At 41.2% G+C, this 17,788-nt stretch overlaps 2 long non-coding RNA genes and 1 pseudogene across 2 annotated transcripts; all 3 read right to left on the reverse strand.

The window, feature by feature from the left end:
• Nucleotides 1-579: 579 nt before the first annotated feature.
• Nucleotides 580-7,524, reverse strand: LOC116732712 (alpha-tectorin-like; annotated as a pseudogene).
• A 361-nt stretch (nucleotides 7,525-7,885) lies between these two features.
• Nucleotides 7,886-8,454, reverse strand: LOC116732714 (uncharacterized). Its single transcript, XR_004341865.1, has 2 exons — nucleotides 8,378-8,454; nucleotides 7,886-7,980 (listed from the first exon to the last, which is right to left on the reverse strand). It is a non-coding gene; the product is annotated as an uncharacterized LOC116732714 (long non-coding RNA).
• A 3,420-nt stretch (nucleotides 8,455-11,874) lies between these two features.
• LOC116732713 (uncharacterized) lies at nucleotides 11,875-13,531 on the reverse strand. Its single transcript, XR_004341864.1, has 3 exons — nucleotides 13,513-13,531; nucleotides 13,313-13,396; nucleotides 11,875-12,816 (listed from the first exon to the last, which is right to left on the reverse strand). It is a non-coding gene; the product is annotated as an uncharacterized LOC116732713 (long non-coding RNA).
• Between the last annotated feature and the right edge of the window lie 4,257 nt (nucleotides 13,532-17,788).

Consider the following 17,788-nt stretch of genomic DNA (forward strand, 5'->3'; position numbering starts at 1 on the left):
ACATCAGATGTCCAACATGAAAACCAAACAAGAAACAACAACAATCCATCCAAAGACTGAAGAAAAACTACAAAAGGCCGAAAGCAGAATGGGAAAAAAAATCATTTATTTGACCTCAAATGGCTTTTATTCTGTCTAAGTTTAGAAGAATTAAAACAAATGACCAGTTATAGCTTTTATGTAATACAAATTGTAGCCACAAGAGGGGGAAGTGCTCCAGTTTTACATTTGTAAGAGTTAAAACTCTGCTTTAACTTTCTGAATTGAAAACTCAACTTGATAATAATTTTATAGATGTTAAAAACTGACATCAACCTACAAACGTCATGTTGGAGTTTCTGTAAATTTCAGCTTCAGAAGAAGAAAAACGGCTCAGTAACAGCCACCAATCCCTGCTAAACCTTTACTGATCATTGAGACTAGAAATGAAATCAAATTCCTCCTGATTGTAGAGCTGACTGAAACATTGAAGCTCACTGTGAACCACTGCAGCCTCATTCTGCCCTCTGTTTTCCTCTGTGCATTATGGGATGTTTCACATCTACAATGTGTTGAGCTCAGACAAGGTGAGAATCAAAAGCTTCTTTCATTGAAGACCAACTATAAACTCTGATTAGTTTAGTGTTTCACTCACTTCCCTTCACCACATTTGATTAAAACAAAGAAACGCTCAGCAGTAGAACCGCTATGTGTCAGAGATTTCCTCATAACACCCGGGTCTGGATCAGAACCGGTCCACAGACTGGATCTTCATGGAGTTTGAGGTCCTTCACCTGAAAAGACAACAGGAGCAAAGTTTGAACCAGACTTCACAAACTGCTGTGGTTCAACTGGACATCAGCTTTACAAGATGATGAAAGTTTTTCCCCTCATATTTTAATAACTCAAACATTATGTGCAAAACTCAGGAAATCTTCCTTTAAAAAGCTCAACACCAACATTTTGTCACAAAAACAAACCCTGTAAAAAGTTCAAGCTTGGTCTCTCTTCCATCCATCAGGAACTTTGTCCATTTCTATTTCTGTCTCCATTGATGTGACGACTATCAGAGTTTGAGGTTTTCATTTTCATGATCCTGCAACCGTGGTCTAAAGATCCAGCGGTGTTACCCGTAAACTAGACGACTAGTTACGACCCCTAGTGGAGAGTTCAAGCTACTGATCCACTGACCCCATCTGAGATAATCACTAAAGGATTAATGGGAAGGAACAATTATAAATGTGAATAACAATAATAATAATAATAATTATAATATGTCAGAATAACAGACAGTCTTACCTAGGCAGTCCAAGCCATGCTGATGAAGGCAGCAGCTCCAGACTGGGACCGGACAGATCTGCGTCTCCGAGTTCCACCACACGTCTAGAATTGAAGGACAGACAAGTCTACATTTCAATGACTGTCAAAGCTGAACTTTGTCTCTCATAGTGTGTTAGCGTCAAACATCCTAAGGTGAGTGAGATTCAGAGAAGCTGCACCTTGACGCAGGTGTTCTCCTGTTTGATGCAGAGCTGCAGTTTGCAGTGCAGGTAGACCTCAGCTGAGCTCCCAATGAACTGGAACATGTTGAAGGAGAAGGAGTTGGAGGTTCCCTTTCCGTTTGCCTCCATGCTCACCGTCTGGTCCTCAGGGTTTGGACAACTGCTCACAAGCGTCAAATCAAACGTTGGTGGTCGGATCAGAGAGGTTAGAAAGGTCACAGAGGCTGAATATGGGCAGCGGTCTCACCCGTTCTTGATCAGGTAATGTTTACGGCTAGCGTTGGCCGATTCCTTGTCCGTCGCCCAGCAGGAGTCCATCACCAAGGCAACCAGGCTTTCATTCAGGCCGTTGGCGTCCAGCTCCACCCAGATCTTCTGGTTCAGGCGAACTTTGGTGTTTGAGGCAACAGCTTGAGTTCGGTGGGCGTCGGTGTAGGCCTTCATGGTCAGAGAGTAATTCCAAAGTCCGGATGAGATGAACTGAACCACAGAGCTGCAGAGGACACACACAGCTGGCAGGAGTCTGCTTCTACTTCTGACTTCTCAAAGATTTTACTTTGCTTTCTGCATCCAGCAGGTTTGTACTGTCCATATGGAGATGCTAGCTGTGGTCGTCTCCTTGGTGTTTCAGTTTTTACGTCAGCTTTAACCGGAGCTTCTTTTCTTTCTAGTAGGTTTTGTTATGTCTTGGTTTTCTGCACCTGTTTTGCCTCCCAATTATTTCCCCTCTGCTTCCTGCTTGTTCACAGGCCACATCCAATCACTGCCCTCGTCAACAGACGCTGTGGGCCGTCACGATGTTTGCTATGACGACGGGTTCCTCTCGTAGGGGAACCAAACTGCATTCAGCTCAATTTTACGCTACAGACACGTTGATGAAGGAACGACCCAAGTTACAGGAGTCTAAAAGCTTCCAAACTCTTCAAAGTTATGTTTTCTATGCAACATATATCTATGATAGGACAGCGTAGCTACATCTAGTATTTCATAGAGTGTTTAAGCTTTTGGCCAAATCTGTAAAATCACATTGACCTGAATCATAAAGAGAAAGGATTGGACTCTGTTATATCAATCTATTCCTACAGAAACTGACCAAACTATTCTGTAATGTTTTACTGAATCTTTTTCACCTGATTCTGAAACTAAAACCACAGTTTACCTGATGGGATCAACACCCACCTGTCTTTGATCCTGAAAGCCACCGTCTGTATGTCCGGCTGGGTCTCAACGCAGGAAAACCCGATGTAGACCTGGTCTTGGCGAGTGATTCCTCCAGAGGAGAGGTTCTGTGTCATGATGGTGTTCTTGTAGATGGTTTGGCTTTGTTGGTCTGCAAACAGAAACATTAACTCCGTACCAAAAGCTGACCTGTGAAAGTTGCCTCCACACCAAGGTCCCGAAGCAGAGCGCGAACCCACCGTGACCTCAGTCCCACAGAGGTTGGTGCTGTTGAAGCTGAAGGTCACCATGTGGGTCTGCTGGTCCATCTGACCTCTGCAGGTCGATCTTTGAGCTGTAAGTCAGAGTAGTCGATGCCTTTGTCCTCCAGGAGACACCCGACCAGAGAGAGAGAAGTAGAGCTCTGCCTGCAGACCGGCGGATCACCTGGAGGTTACAAGCGTTGGTGAGGAGAAGCAGTCAGAGGGTTTCCTCCAAACATTAAGGCCTGTTCTCAGGTCACAGCTGTCCTACCCAAAGAGTTCGTCTGTCTGTACTTGGAGGCAAAAATGGCCCGACAGAAGCAGCGAGTTTCTCCTCCAGCTGTCTTCTCTCCACAGAACTCGTGATCGCTGCAGGTCCTGTCCTGACAGACGGCCCCAGGGGGCGCTGCAGAGCAGATGCATTACTGTGAAAAAGCAGCAGCAGCAGCAGATTCATGGAGCAGACGGAGGGCAGCAGGTCTTACAGCACTGAGCCTTGGACCTCCAGTCCTCCGGTGCGGCGCTGCTCTGCAGGCTGCAGGCTCTGGCGTAGGCCTCCAGGAACCGACAGCTGAGGCCATCCAGATCCGGATAGCGGCACAAAGTGTCTGTGCAGGCGGCCATGTAGGGCTCTGGGTCCACGCCGCAGGAGGAGAAGGGCGCCTCCTTCAGGAGGCTACAGCTGCTCCACATGGAGACAATCAATGATCAATAAACGGATTCGTCTCCCATCACAACTGACGTCACGAGGCATCAAACACCATGAAACATGAAGTTTCCCCCAGAGATCAGAGAGAAACTCAGACTAAAGGTTCTGGATCAATGTGCTCACCGTTCAGCCATCTTGGTGCAGCTGGTGGTTGTGTCAGTAGCGTCGGTGTACTGCGCCTCACAGCTAGGGGGCGACACACAACAAGGTCAGGACCGATTCCTGAGTTTACCTGCAGTCCGTCCGTCCAGCAGCGGTCGGTCGGTAAGGAGGTCTGACCTGGTGGAGCCGTCCTCAGAGAGCCGCTCTTCACTCAGAGACCTGCTGGCGTTTCCACACAGACCCTGCAGAGGCAGTCCATAAGAACCTGGACGGGTTCAGGACGCAGCGAGAGACAATCAGCATCAGACTGCAGGACAGCAGCGATCCTCAGGATCCAAACTCATCTGATGCTCTGTACCTTTCAGGTGGATCTGAGCCGTGGAGCCGTCAAAGAAGACAGAAGCAGAGAAGTCGGACAGGGACGCCTGGACAGTGACTCCAGTTTGGTCCTTGGAGAGCTTCACACCGTGACCCGTCTGAACCGAGCCGCTGAGGGTCAGCGGCGAGCCGTTCAGCTGCGACCCACAGAGACACAGCGGACTGTCAGAACTCAGAGGCTGAGCCACAGAAACCTGGAGGTCTGTCTGAGAAAAGGAGCTACAGGCGAGTCTGGAGGGGCTTCGGAAGGTGGCGCCCCCTGCTGGTGAAGCAGCAGAGAGACGCTGCTTCACCTCCAAACTTCATACTACAGCGGACCTGTGACTCAGCAGCTCTGAAAAGGTTCTGTAGCATGAGGAAAGCTTTAAACACACACACACAGAATGACTGAAATAAATTATGAACCAACTGAAAAAGTTCAACTAAAACTGAATCTGACTTTTGTTTTCAGCTAAAACTCAGAAAATATTTTTTATAAGTTGTCTTTAGGATCAAAGCTGATAGAAAAAAAAGTTCAAAACTGTTTCAGTTCTTTTGGGTTCAGGAGATAAGAAACCACAAAAACTATAAAGTCTAAGATTTTTTTAATCAAAACTTTTAAATTAGGAAATTTAATCATCAAATTCATTGCTAGTGTTTTTCCTGTTGTGAACATTTAAAATGATTTTTTTTAACTTCATGTCAGTCTCTTATAAGTATCAGTTTGCTCTTTAGCAGCAGAAAAAGTTGCATTTGTTTCATAAATCCAGAGGTTCCTGGGCTGGGCCCCAGAACCCCAGGATCCAGATTACGGCCCTGCTGGAAGCCATGAAGCGTCTGCAGCGGCTCACCAGAACTCTGCCTCCTTGTTTCAGCTGGATGTCAACACGGCCGACCCGTTCAGTCGCAGCGTCACGCCGTCCAGGAAGCTCACGTCTTTACGGCGCCGCTCCTGGAAGTGGGCCAGAACCTGGAAGTCTGGGCCTGATGGGATCCTCAGCAGAGAGTACCAGCACCGGTCCTTCACAGAGTTCTGCTGGCCCTGGAAGTCCACCACAGCCGGACCCGTCACCGTGCAGACGGAGCCCAACGAGGAGGCAGAGGAGCAGCTGGTGGAGGCAGAAACAAACATCAAGACCTGTTGCTGGGGGCCACAGCCACCAGGGGGCGCTCTACTCCTCCAGCTCTCTGGATCAGTAGTCAGTATGTTACTGAGGTCTGACTGATGTGAAGGACTCAGATTTAGACCAACTGCTGTGCAGAAAGATTCATTTCAGCCTCACTGATCTCTGATCTGTTCTCCACCGCTGCTCACTTCCTGCTGCTCCTTCACAATAAAAGCTCATTTATCACTTCATGCTTCTCCTTCACAATAAAAGCTCATTTAACACTTCCTGCTGCTCCTTGAAAGTTAATGCTTGCTGTGAAAAAGACCACAGCTCCAGTGAAATTTAACTTCATGAGTCAAATTTGAAAACACATTTTTCTCTTTCCCACTTTTCAAATACAAAATCAATCAATCAATTTTATTTATAAAGCACCCTTCAAAGTGCTGTTTTTAGTAGCAGGACTTTGAGCGTGTAAATAAGTAAAAATGACCATATTTACACGCCGTTGCCTTGACAACGCTCCGTGGGCCCACAGCTGGTTTCTGGAGGACTGCAGACTGAGAACAGGTGAGAGTCCTGCAGGTTATTGGATCAGAGCTGACAACGTCTCCAGGTCTGAACAGAACACCTGAGAAACGAAGGAAGAGACAGAAAACTCAGAAACTCAGTTTATCTGAGGAAAAACTGTTTCACTGAATCTCAAAGTTCAGGTTTGGATTCAGAGGTTCACTGACCTGATGACCTGCAGCCGCTCAGATCTGCGTAGGCTTGCTGGTTTGCAACACTCGGAGGGAAAACTTTGTTTCCATCCACCAGAAAATCAGTGAACTGCAGAACAACAGAGTCAGAACCACAGAGACTCAACACAGAATAAAAACTGATTTCATTAAAAATGTCTTGATAAAAACTCATTTCTTTCTTTGAGCCAAAACTTTGTTTTACTCAGCTGATTTTTACTCTAAAGAGCAAAACAGACATTTTTCCTGTCTCATGTTTCTATATGTTTTTTGTCTCATGTTTCTATGTTTTTCATGGTGTCCATTGTAATGGACATCTTGACTAAATGAACGTAGAACGTCATGAAAACTTCTATACTTTCCCCGCAGAGCTTCATGCAATAACTCATGGTCTCAACCTTTTAAACTGGATTTTGCTGTTTTGTTTATCAGTGTGCATGTCTGAATAGAGAATAAATAATATAAAATATAGCTTTGACTTTAGTGATGGCCATTGAACTTTCAGATGTATTGACATGCTATTATTTGTAGTGATGTAAACATATAACAATAGATTACACAGTTATCAAACTGCTGGCTATTTCCATGTAACCTTTATTTTTTATGAACACCTTGAAGCAGTTTCAGTTTGGATTTTACATTTCTTACAGCAGAAATGTGTTTTTCTGTGCATTATGGCGTCTTGCATCCAGTCGGCTCTGACTTTTTTCTCAGATTTTTGTGTTTACAGACTGATAATTTGATCTAGCAGGACAACAACACCCACTGATTCACTGTGAAGCTGAACTTCTCTGGATGAGACACTGAAAAACTGGGAATGCTTTACTTCTCAATTTACCATCTAATTCCTGTGGCTTATTTTCCTCATCCAATCACTGGATCAGAAATCTCTTGATGTACCGTCAGTTCAAGAAGGTTTGACAGTTTTTACTCCATCATTGAGAAAATAACAGAAAATCATTATGAAATCACAAACTGGCTATGAAATGTTCACACATGCTTCTTTCTTTGCACAGTAACACTGAATAATTAGGCGCTGTACAGCCAACACAAAGTCCTGATGTCCATTGGGATGGACATTCAACTTTAAAAAAAGTCCTACGATTTAATGAGAGGAAAAATGTTCAAAATACTTTCAAATACTATTACTGGAAATACTTAAAAATATACAGAGAAAACTTTTCTGTGCTGCTATGAACATAAAGAATATTTTTGAAGTAAAACAGAAGCTTCCTCCTCCCGTCTGTTTTCAGTCACATGCTCGTCTGGATGACTGAAACTCACTAGTATCAACTTAAGGGTCTAAACTTTATTGTTTTTGCTTAATAATAAACCAAACTATAACAAGCATCATGTAAATAACCAATTCCCTAATATTTTTATTAGTTTAATCCCAGAAAAACATCATGTCCACGCCAGTGGACGTGGAGTCTAAAGGATGTCTTGATAAAAACTGAATATAATCAGGAAAATCTTCAGGTAGATGTTTAGATCTGACAATATTTAATTATTAACTCAAAGCTTTTCCTGTATTTTGTAAAAGATGTAAAGACTTACCACTGGTTGGTCTACATTCATAAAAGCACTTTGTGATCCAAAGTTTACTAGAAAAAGTGTACTAAAAAAAATACAAAAAAACAGTCAGCAGGTTTGATCCAGTCAAAAGGTTTTCACAAAAAGTCTTAGCATGAAACATAATTACATACTATAGGCGATATAAACAATGAATAAAATATAAGAACTAAACGTAAACAGCTCATACAGTTCTATCAGTTCATTCATATTCTTCCATCAATGTTTTGTGTTTAAGTCTTTTCTAAAACCAGAAAACAGATTTAAATCACTGAACAGAACTTACTGCAGAGTTCATAAAGAACATGTAGCACTCCCCAGTGTTCTTAATGCTTGGCAGATTCTGGACGATGTTTTGCAGTTCAAAGTCAGGCAACTTTGAAGATAAAACTGTGTGTTGTCTGTTTGAGGCGCCACCAAGCAGTCTCCTCTGCCCTGAGGCTCATAAAAGCCGGTGAAACAGAGAACAAAGTTGTCACTGGTGAAGTTCAGCTGAAAAAACAGAAACACAACAAGTCAAAGAAAAACCGACCCACAAAGATTCATCAGGAAGAGAAAAGAGTCTGGAAGTCCTGAGGAATAAAACTCTACAGATCAGTTTCTGATTAAATGAGCAGAAATCCTCTGGACTCCTACTTCCTGTGTTTGCTTCAAAATAAAAGCAGGCAGACTCAGAGCTCTGAAGCTGCAGAGATCATCATCATCATCATCACCATCATCATCATCATCATCATCACATCATCATCATCATCATCATCATCATCATCACATCATCATCATCATCATCATCACATCATCTCACCATCACCATCACCATCATCATCATCATCATCATCATGCGTCTGACTAAGCAATAATTAGTAGAGGTTCATCCAGTCATTTTACTCACATAAAGTTGTTCGTATTTCTGTCCAAAGTACGTGATGGGGCATGAGCTGATGTCCACCTCTGTGTTACTAGCAAATACTAAACTGTCCAGCAGCTCCTGAAACACAGAGACACATGAGATGAGAACCAGAGTCTGGCAGCAACATGACAATCTGTAGATGAATAAACCAGCATCAGTTGGTCTGTTTGGAGACCAAGATGGCAGCAGGAGCTCCGTTCCTCCATCTTCACTGACTCAGCAGAAACTGCTTCTAACTGCAGGAACTCACCTGGCAGCAACATGGCAGCAGAGAGGAAGAGGAGCAGGAGGGAGCATGTTGGAGGCGACCAATCAGAGAGCTGGAAAACAGAACATCACATGAAACATAAATCAGTTTTTACTTTCTGCTAAGTTTATTGTTGAAGTTTGAATGTCTCGTTTTATTTCAGTCATGAATGAATTCCTTTGAGGCAGAATCTGTTGCTGGTTTGTCTTCCTTGGAGGTGAGGAAGCCACCTGGGGCCACAGGGACACCTGCAGGGGCCACAAATGTCCTCTGTACAAACACAGGCTGTAAAGTTACTGACAACAAGGCAGATGAATCAGCAGCAGGACCTAAATGATGATATTTGTTTCAGATTTCTCCCAGAAATGTAATTTTTAATGTTAAACCAAAACTTAAAGTGGATTAATGGCAATATCTGGCAACTTCCAACTCTTTCTGATCTGTTGCCAGATTCTGAGGCTTCAAAATGATCCGGTCCTGGTTTTGATCTGTAGTGAGTCTGGTTGATCCAAACAGCAGCGCTGGTAGTGAGCTGAATCATGTCACCTCACAAAACTGCTTGTGTAACAAAGAGCCTGACACCAAACAGACGAAGCAGCTAAACTCTGGTTGGAACGACGTCCAACAGGAAGCAGCTGGCATTCAGTGCTCAGCCTGATGCCAACACAAACAGCTGGAGGCTGTGTGTGTTCTTCTGTGGTTTAGTTTGACCTTCCTAAGAAACGCACCCTGGAAAGTTTCCTGACATGGCAACAATCAATCAGCCAAATCAAATTTTATTTGTAGAGCACCTTTCAGCAACAAGGCATTTCAAAGACGTTACATCATAAAAACATAAAAATATAAAGTCAACAGCTTTACATTTTGCACATCAGATTATTGATCAATGTTTCATGATTATGTTTCCAAATCAGCTCTAACCAGCTGAGTTTTTAGTCTGGATTTAAAGGAACTCAGTGTTTCAGCTGTTCTGCAGTTTTCTGGTGGTTTGTTCCAGATTTGTGGTGCATAGAAGCTCAGAGAATCAAAGTCAAAGTTTCTGATTCTGTAAAGCTCTCAGGGTAACTTTACACCACAAATTTTACTCAAGTTAGAGAAGCAATAGTTCAACATTTTTACTCAAGTAAAAGTAAAAAGTTTCCGTCCAGGAAACGACTCAATTAAGAGCAGAAAAGCATTTGGTAAAAAGTAACTGATCAAAACATGAATCATATTTTAACAATTCATCATCAGATGCACCAAAATGCAAATTTATGTGGAGTTTTGGACCAAATTGAAAAAAAACCTTTTTTGTAACATAGCTACAATTTGGGGAAGTAAAATTTCTCCAAATCAATTTCTGTCAACATAAAGTTTATGAAACTTTAACAAAGTTTTTGTGAAAGTTTCCTCCATCTGGAGAATTTATGGTTAAAAGCTTGTTGTGGTGGTGATTTTGCAAATAGATGGTAATAATCTTCGGTTGTTTTTCTACGTGGCTCTGTTGCTGTGAATGTTTCCTCTTTCCCCCTCAGAGAATTTGGTTTTCTGTGAGAAATGTCTCCATGGATGAGCAGAAGAGTCCAGCGGGTCTTACCCTCTACAGGAGGATGATGAAGGTGATGATGAAGGTGGCTCTCTGGTGACCGGAGCTGCTGGGCCGATTTGGCGTCTCTGTCCGGCGGATGCTGCTTCTGTTGGTCTCTGCTGGCGTCACCGGATTAAATAAACCTGGAGACGAGGAGGGGACGGTGATGATTGGCCAAACACCTGGGACAGGTATTTGCCCCGGGCTCATTCTGTTCAGTTATTTGTACTGATGGTAAGACAGAAACACCTGCAAAGGAATGTCACTGAACCAGAAAACTGAGCACAGCTGCAGCCATGTATTAAAACACCAGATGCTAATAACTCAGTGATTTCTCACAACATGACATTTGTTTTGGGCTTCAACTGTTTTTCCACCTTTCCTTCATGAAACCAGAGGACATTTACAGAGGATTGTCCAGTAATGGGTTATAAAACCAGTGAATCCTAAAAGGCATCATTGCCTCAAATTTACACCACAGATATGAGGAAGATGAGCTGAAGAATGAAGACAATAATAATAATAATTACACCTGGTAATTAACAGGTGGAGCTCCAAGGAACAGCAGATGTGACTCACAGTTTGTTGTTTGGTAACATTTCAAACTGATGCTGAACTAAAATGACCTCAGTATGTTTTATAATGTCACTTCAGTTTCTCAGTTATTAGCTCAAATGTTTCTTCTGCCCCAGTTTAGAATCCAGTCTCTACCAGGAACGGACTGGCATACGGGGCTAACTGGGGCCTTCCCAGTGGCCCCTCCGTTGGTCGGCCAAAAGGGCGCAGCAAGCAGCATCCTTGGTTTGCAGAGTCTCAAACTGCGTCATATCAAACTCCTTCCTGACCTCACTTCCGCCCAGTCAGGCAGATTTCAGCAGCGCAGTGGACCTGTAAACTGAGCGCAACAGAACCGCCGGCTGACCATGAAGAGCAGAGATCAGAAAAACAGGTCCGAACAGAAAACAGCCTCTGAGGCGATTATTACAAACTCAACGACGGTCATGAGACAGAAAAGCCTCGTCTGGCCGTCTGTTCCTGCCAGTGAGTCATGAATTAAATCTCCATATTTCTCTCTCCAGCACAGAAGCCCGGTCTGCAGAACCAAGCTGGAGTTGGTTCCGATTCGGGAAAAGACTAAAGGGCGATTCCACCCAATTTTTCACCACCTCCGCATCTTTAATCGGCTCTAGGTTAAAAACTACAACACCTGGACTCTTCAAACCTGGACTGGATTATTCTGCTCTAATAACAGAATATTTTAATCCATGTTTGGGATTTGTGAAACCTTTAGGTGATTTGTGAAACTTCACTAAAGCTTAGATTACTATTCATACTTGTTACATGCAGGCTTTTCAAATTCAATTTGAATTCAAAACCACTTTATTAATGGGAAATGAAATGTTGGTGTAGCTCATTAATTCTTCAAAGAGTTCAAAGGTCAATGCCGCCCTGCCGGCCTGATGCGGCTCCAGCTCTCATGCAATTACACAACTTTGACCTTAAAACAGTCAGTTTCATCTAAATCCATCAAAATGATCAAATTTCAACAAAACCTTTAGTAATAAAGACTTTGATTATCTTGTCAAATAAATGCCTTTTGTAATCTAAATACATAAATATCCCACGCGACCTGGATATTCAACATGAATAAAAGACCAAATACAGACTTTTATTTTTAATGTTTATTTGCTGATTAAAACATGAATTACAACTTTAATCACCTTCATCCAAAGTAGTTATTATAAAAACTAAAAATGTTTGATTAATAATCATCATTGCACACTTTAATATTTTAGTGATTAGAAATCAAAAGTGCTGATCTTTATGTCGCCGCCGCACATCAGATGTCCAACATGAAAACCAAACAAGAAACAACAACAATCCATCCAAAGACTGAAGAAAAACTACAAAAGGCCGAAAGCAGAATGAAAAAAATCATTTATTTGACCTCAAATGGCTTTTATTCTGTCTAAGTTTAGAAGAATTAAAACAAATGACCAGTTAAAGCTTGTATGTAATACAAATTGTAGCCACAAGAGGGGGAAGTGCTCCAGTTTTACATTTGTAAGAGTTAAAACTCTGCTTTAACTTTCTGAATTGAAAACTCAACTTGATAATAATTTTATAGATGTTAAAAACTGACATCAACCTACAAACGTCATGTTGGAGTTTCTGTAAATTTCAGCTTCAGAAGAAGAAAAACGGCTCAGTAACAGCCACCAATCCCTGCTAAACCTTTACTGATCATTGAGACTAGAAATGAAATCAAATTCCTCCTGATTGTAGAGCTGACTGAAACATTGAAGCTCACTGTGAACCACTGCAGCCTCATTCTGCTCTCTGTTTTCCTCTGTGCATTATGGGATGTTTCACATCTACAATGTGTTGAGCTCAGACAAGGTGAGAATCAAAAAGCTTCTTTCATTGAAGACCAACTATAAACTCTGATTAGTTTAGTGTTTCACTCACTTCCCTTCACCACATTTGATTAAACAAAGAAACGCTCAGCAGTAGAACCGCTATGTGTCAGAGATTTCCTCATAACACCCGGGTCTGGATCAGAACCGGTCCACAGACTGGATCTTCATGGAGTTTGAGGTCCTTCACCTGAAAAGACAACAGGAGCAAAGTTTGAACCAGACTTCACAAACTGCTGTGGTTCAACTGGACATCAGCTTTACAAGATGATGAAAAGTTTTTCCCCTCATATTTTAATAACTCAAACATTATGTGCAAAACTCAGGAAATCTTCCTTTAAAAAGCTCAACACCAACATTTTGTCACAAAAACAAACCCTGTAAAAAGTTCAAGCTTGGTCTCTCTTCCCATCCATCAGGAACTTTGTCCATTTCTATTTCTGTCTCCATTGATGTGACGACTATCAGAGTTTGAGGTTTTCATTTTCATGATCCTGCAACCGTGTCTAAAGATCCAGCGGTGTTACCGTAAACTAGACGACTAGTTACGACCCCTAGTGGAGAGTTCAAGCTACTGATCCACTGACCCCATCTGAGATAATCACTAAAGGATTAATGGGAAGGAACAATTATAAATGTGAACAATAATAATAATAATAAAATGTCAGAATAACAGACAGTCTTACCTAGGCAGTCCAAGCCATGCTGATGAAGGCAGCAGCTCCAGACTGGGACCGGACAGACCTGCGTCTCCGAGTTCCAGCACACGTCTAGAAGTGAAGGACAGACAAGTCTGCATTTCAATGACTGTCAAAACTGAACTTTGTCTCTCATAGTGTGTTAGCGTCAAACATCCTGAGGTGAGTGTGATTCAGAGAAGCTGCACCTTGACGCAGGTGTTCTCCTGTTTGATGCAAACAGCTGGAGGCTGTGTGTGTTCTTCTGTGGTTTAGTTTGACCTTCCTAAGAAACGCACCCTGGAAAGTTTCCTGACATGGCAACAATCAATCAGCCAAATCAAATGTTATTTGTAGAGCACCTTTCAGCAACAAGGCATTTCAAAGAACGTTACATCATAAAAACATAAAAATATAAAGTCAACAGCTTTACATTTTGCACATCAGATTATTGATCAATGTTTCATGATTATGTTTTGAAATCAGCTCTAACCAGCTGAGTTTTTAGTCTGGATTTAAAGGAACTCAGTGTTTCAGCTGTTCTGCAGTTTTCTGGTGGTTTGTTCCAGATTTGTGGTGCATAGAAGCTCAGAGAATCAAAGTCAAAGTTTCTGATTCTGTAAAGCTCTCAGGGTAACTTTACACCACAAATTTTACTCAAGTTAGAGAAGCAATAGTTCAACATATTTTTACTCAAGTAAAAGTAAAAAGTTTCCATCCAGGAAACGACTCAATTAAGAGCAGAAAAGCATTTGGTAAAAAGTAACTGATCAAAACATGAATCATATTTTAACAATTCATCATCAGATGCACCAAAATGCAAATTTATGTGGAAATTTTGGACCAAATTGAAAAACCTTTTTTTTTGTAACATAGCTACAATTTGGGGAAGTAAAATGTCTCCAAATCAATTTCTGTCATGATAAAGTTTATGAAACTTTAACAAAGTTTTTGTGAAAGTTTCCTCCATCTGGAGAATTTATGGTTAAAAGCTTGTTGTGGTGGTGATTTTGCAAATAGATGGTAATAATCTTCGGTTGTTTTTCTACGTGGCTCTGTTGCTGTGAATGTTTCCTCTTTCCCCCTCAGAGAATTTGGTTTTCTGTGAGAAATGTCTCCATGGATGAGCAGAAGAGCGTCCAGCGGGTCTTACCCTCTACAGGAGGATGATGGAGGTGATGATGAAGCTCTCTGGTGACCAGAGCTGCTGGGCCGATTTGGCGTCTCCGTCCTACCTGGAGACGAGGAGGTGACGGTGATGATTGGCCAAACACCTGGGACAGGTATTTGCCCCGGGCTCATTCTGTTCAGTTATTTGTACTGATGGTAAGACAGAAACACCTGCAAAGGAATGTCACTGAACCAGAAAACTGAGCACAGCTGCAGCCATGTATTAAAACACCAGATGCTAATAACTCAGTGATTTCTCACAACATGACATTTGTTTTGGGCTTCAACTGTTTTTCCACCTTTCCTTCATGAAACCAGAGGACATTTACAGAGGATTGTCCAGTAATGGGTTATACAACCAGTGAATCCTAAAAGGCATCATTGCCTCAAATTTACACCACAGATATGAGGAAGATGAGCTGAAGAATGAAGACAATAATAATAATAATTACACCTGGTAATTAACAGGTGGACTCCAAGGAACAGCAGATGTGACTCACAGTTTGTTGTTTGGTAACATTTCAAACTGATGCTGAACTAAAATGACCTCAGTATGTTTTATAATGTCACTTCAGTTTCTCACTTATTAGCTCAAATGTTTCTTCTGCCCCAGTTTAGAATCCAGTCTCTACCAGGAACGGACTGGCATACGGGGCTAACTGGGGCCTTCCCAGTGGCCCCTCCGTTGGTCGGCCAAAAGGGCGCAGCAAGCAGCATCCTGGTTTGCAGAGTCTCAAACTGCGTCATATCAAACTCCTTCCTGACCTCACTTCCGCCCAGTCAGGCAGATTTCAGCAGCGCAGTGGACCTGTAAACTGAGCGCAACAGAACCACCGGCTGACCATGAAGAGCAGAGATCAAAAAACTGGTCTGATAGGTTTATTTTAATTCCTAACTTGCAAAGATTCAACCAGAGGCATTTTCTTTTCTGCAGAAAAGGAGGGAAGATCCGAGACGCGGAAAGCCGCCGTCAAACACTGTCTGGGATCACTCTGCCCGATCTTTGTCTGCATTTGGCTTTATTAGAAAATACAAGGAAGGAGGTTGGGCTTTTTCACATAGTCACACAAAGATTTTGACCAATGACCTTTTTTACAGGGTGTTCTGGAACCTTCTGTGGACATGCCCTTACAAGGGCATGGGCTGACCACAACTAATCATTACACATGTAGCTGATAACACAGGAATGTGCAAACTTCTCTAGCCTCCAGGCAAACATCCTAAAAATGGTTAATAGTGTTTCACAGAAGAAAAGGAGTCAAGTAAACAACACACAAAATAATAATATGAAAACATAACCTTTCAAATAAACTCACAAGTAAATGAACTTAGATAATTTTTCTAACCTTCCCTCCTGTTTTTCATATTATTATTTATGAAGTCTAACACAGACATCAAAAACACATTTCTTGCTGGCACATTTTCAATGTATGGTCACAACGTTAGACATCAGAGTTTCCCTCAGAGATGGAGGCAACAAGTTGATAGTGATACATAACATTTCCAACAGTTTTGGCTATCATTGATTTTAAACATGGAATAATGCAGGCAGTAAAAATACAAAACAAGAAAAGAATAATAAGAAGAAGCATCATTAATTTCAACAGAAGATGCCACCATGGTCCATATATGAGCCAAGAAAAAACATCTCCTCGTGAGGGAACTGCATCCTGTGACATGGCCTGTTGCAGGTTTTTCAAGGCAGACATTGCTTCATCAAAATGGGTTTCATTAGCATCAGAAATATAAGTACAACATTCTCTAGTGTCATCTTCATCAGTGTCAGCATAATCAAACAATGGCTTAACTTAAAAAAGTAAATTTGGCTTTGTTATTTTCCATCAGGGGAATTACTTTAATCTTTTATCAAAGAACGCAGACTTTGAATGAGACCACATCCACAGGACACCAGAAAAACAGCTGCAAAACTGCAATGACAAAACAGAGATCAGATTTTCCAAAGGCATCATTCATTTGTGTATTCAACACAAATATCTTCAATTCACTCTGTGTCCAAGTGAATTCTCCACCGCTCGTCCATCTGTGGCTGCTATCGTCGGAATAAATGTGAAACGCTTCTCCAAGCAGTCGCACTCTTCTTCAGAGACAACAGCTTTTGTTGTAGAGTCCAGAGTCAGGTCTGGAGCTCTGAACTCTAGGCCAGTCTGTGTGTAGAAAGCCATGAGCAACTCATCATGCGAAACCTTATCTCCTGCTTGTCCAGTTTTACTAAGTTCTGCTCATTAAATGGTGGATGTGATCCATTCAATTTACGTTTCATATACTACACCTCCAACAGATGGAAAACACCGAAACCCTGTAATCACCTGCTTCAAAAGACAAGGTTCTAAATTAATGTTTGCCCTGAATGTTAAGCATATGCAGATCTTCATTTTAAACTAATCTTGTAATATAAGACTGAACAAAAACAAAACAATAACAAAAGCTTAAAGACGTAGTTGTATAGCTTACATTTACCATCAAAACAATGAATATCAGTGTGAATTAAACAGTCCAGTTTAAATTACTTTTATAGAACAAACTAGATTTTACTGGTAGTTTGTCTAAAACATTCTACATGCTTTCCTTAAACAAAGATTCAAAAGAGTTAGACCTGGAGTAATTATAATGTCAATGTATAACTTAACAAATCCAACATTTTCAAAATACATTTTCTCTAGGCCTTTTACTGGTAGTCGAATTTAAAGTTTTATTCAAAGTTTTAAATGGATGTAAATCAAAACAAAAATCAAGCTTAGAAAAATCATTATAATCCCACATCTCAGACCCACCTGAGTACTTCTACTGATTAGTGATAACTTAATCAATAACAGATTCTTCAAACATTTCTTAAAACATTCTTAATCCATTAAATTAATGCTCTGAAAATGGCTAGCACAATAATATTTTTAATTTCTATAATTATTTTCCCCAAGTTAATTAACCAAAATATGCTTCATTATCACTATAAATTTGTTATCTATTGGTTTCAAAATACTTTAGCCCATTGTCAGAACATTTTAATGGAGAACAACTCAAATCCATTTAAAATAAGCATATATTTCACCAGACAATATCTTTCCTTTCACTTTTGTGTTTAGTACAGATCAGACATGTTCTTCAAATATTTTGTTTAAGTAATATAAGTTTCAGTAATCTAATTAAGTAATATAAAAGGTAAACCCATAACATATTCTCCTCCCTGATGATGCATTACCTGCTAATGTATCACAATTTCTACTACTTTAAATAAAGATGTTGATGAAACAGGTTTATTATTTTACCTGAGAAATTCTACCCATATTCAATGCTGCC

The sequence above is a fragment of the Xiphophorus hellerii genome, chromosome 14 (assembly GCF_003331165.1).
Source record: "Xiphophorus hellerii strain 12219 chromosome 14, Xiphophorus_hellerii-4.1, whole genome shotgun sequence".
NCBI lineage: Eukaryota > Metazoa > Chordata > Actinopteri > Cyprinodontiformes > Poeciliidae > Xiphophorus > Xiphophorus hellerii.